We start from the raw sequence: 3,091 nt of genomic DNA on the forward strand, positions 1-3,091 counted from the left end.
TCACCTCATCTTTCATAGACCCATCCGCTGACACGTCCACTCCCAAATATCTGAATACGTTCACCTCCTCCATACTCTCTCCCTCCAATCTGATATTCAATCTTTCATCACCTAATCTTTCTGTTATCCTCATAACCTTACTCTTTCCTGTATTCACCTTTAATTTTCTTCTTTTGCACACCCTACCAAATTCATCCACCAATCTCTGCAACTTCTCTTCAGAATCTCCCAAGAACACAGTGTCATCAGCAAAGAGCAGCTGTGACAACTCCCACTTTGTGTGTGATTCTTTATCTTTTAACTCCACGCCTCTTGCCAAGACCCTCGCATTTACTTCTCTTACAACCCCATCTATAAATATATTAAACAACCACGGTGACATCACACATCCTTGTCTAAGGCCTACTTTTACTGGGAAAAAATTTCCCTCTTTCCTACATACTCTAACTTGAGCCTCACTATCCTCGTAAAAACTCTTCACTGCTTTCAGTAACCTACCTCCTACACCATACACTTGCAACATCTGCCACATTGCCCCCCTATCCACCCTGTCATACGCCTTTTCCAAATCCATAAATGCCACAAAGACCTCTTTAGCCTTATCTAAATACTGTTCACTTATATGTTTCACTGTAAACACCTGGTCCACACACCCCCTACCTTTCCTAAAGCCTCCTTGTTCATCTGCTATCCTATTCTCCGTCTTACTCTTAATTCTTTCAATTATAACTCTACCATACACTTTACCAGGTACACTCAACAGACTTATCCCCCTATAATTTTTGCACTCTCTTTTATCCCCTTTGCCTTTATACAAAGGAACTATGCATGCTCTCTGCCAATCTCTAGGTACCTTACCCTCTTCCATACATTTATTAAATAATTGCACCAACCACTCCAAAACTATATCCCCACCTGCTTTTAACATTTCTATCTTTATCCCATCAATCCCGGCTGCCTTACCCCCTTTCATTTTACCTACTGCCTCACGAACTTCCCCCACACTCACAACTGGCTCTTCCTCACTCCTACAAGATGTTATTCCTCCTTGCCCTATACACGAAATCACAGCTTCCCTATCTTCATCAACATTTAACAATTCCTCAAAATATTCCTTCCATCTTCCCAATACCTCTAACTCTCCATTTAATAACTCTCCTCTCCTATTTTTAACTGACAAATCCATTTGTTCTCTAGGCTTTCTTAACTTGTTAATCTCACTCCAAAACTTTTTCTTATTTTCAACAAAATTTGTTGATAACATCTCACCCACTCTCTCATTTGCTCTCTTTTTACATTGCTTCACCACTCTCTTAACTTCTCTCTTTTTCTCCATATACTCTTCCCTCCTTGCATCACTTCTACTTTGTAAAAACTTCTCATATGCTAACTTTTTCTCCCTTACTACTCTCTTTACATCATCATTCCACCAATCGCTCCTCTTCCCTCCTGCACCCACTTTCCTGTAACCACAAACTTCTGCTGAACACTCTAACACTACATTTTTAAACCTACCCCATACCTCTTCGACCCCATTGCCTATGCTCTCATTAGCCCATCTATCCTCCAATAGCTGTTTATATCTTACCCTAACTGCCTCCTCTTTTAGTTTATAAACCTTCACCTCTCTCTTCCCTGATGCTTCTATTCTCCTTGTATCCCATCTACCTTTTACTCTCAGTGTAGCTACAACTAGAAAGTGATCTGATATATCTGTGGCCCCTCTATAAACATGTACATCCTGAAGTCTACTCAACAGTCTTTTATCTACCAATACATAATCCAACAAACTACTGTCATTTCGCCCTACATCATATCGTGTATACTTATTTATCCTCTTTTTCTTAAAATATGTATTACCTATAACTAAACCCCTTTCTATACAAAGTTCAATCAAAGGGCTCCCATTATCATTTACACCTGGCACCCCAAACTTACCTACCACACCCTCTCTAAAAGTTTCTCCTACTTTAGCATTCAAGTCCCCTACCACAATTACTCTCTCACTTGGTTCAAAGGCTCCTATACATTCACTTAACATCTCCCAAAATCTCTCTCTCTCCTCTGCATTCCTCTCTTCTCCAGGTGCATACACGCTTATTATGACCCACTTCTCGCATCCAACCTTTACTTTAATCCACATAATTCTTGAATTTACACATTCATATTCTCTTTTCTCCTTCCATAACTGATCATTTAACATTACTGCTACCCCTTCCTTTGCTCTAACTCTCTCAGATACTCCAGATTTAATCCCATTTATTTCCCCCCACTGAAACTCTCCTACCCCCTTCAGCTTTGTTTCGCTTAGGGCCAGGACATCCAACTTCTTTTCATTCATAACATCAGCAATCATCTGTTTCTTGTCATCCGCACTACATCCACGCACATTTAAGCAACCCAGTTTTACAAAGTTTTTCTTCTTCTCTTTTTTAGTAATTGTATACAGGAGAAGGGGTTACTAGCCCATTGCTCCCGGCATTTTAGTCGCCTCATACGACACGCATGGCTTACGGAGGAAAGATTCTTTTCCACTTCCCCATGGACAATAGAAGAAATAAAAAAGAACAAGAGCTATTTAGAAAAAGGAGAAAAACCTAGATGTATGTATATATATATATGCATGTGCGTGTCTGTGAAGTGTGACCAAAGTGTAAGTAGGAGTAGCAAGATATCCCTGTTATCTTAGCGTGTTTATGAGACCGAAAAAGAAACCAGCAATCCTACCATCATGCAAAACAGTTACAGGTTTTTGTTTCACAGTCATCTGGCAGGACGGTAGTACTTCCCTGGGTGGTTGCTGTCTACCAACCTACTACCTATATAATTTTAATTCTTATTAAAGTTAAGCTTAATTAAACATTAATTCTTAATTTAATGCCCTTCATTAAATGCATTTTTATTCATAAAATTTGTATTACAATGTTATGTAATTTTATGTACCAAGTCTAATAATTTGTACTTTTATATTGTTAATAATAATAATACAGTGGAACCTCGGCTTATGAGTGCCCCACCATACGAGTTTTTCAGGATACGAGCAGTCACTCAGTCGATTTGTTTCTGGATACAAGTGCTGTATAATCCTCCG

The sequence above is a fragment of the Cherax quadricarinatus genome, unplaced genomic scaffold, assembly GCF_038502225.1.
Source record: "Cherax quadricarinatus isolate ZL_2023a unplaced genomic scaffold, ASM3850222v1 Contig842, whole genome shotgun sequence".
NCBI lineage: Eukaryota > Metazoa > Arthropoda > Malacostraca > Decapoda > Parastacidae > Cherax > Cherax quadricarinatus.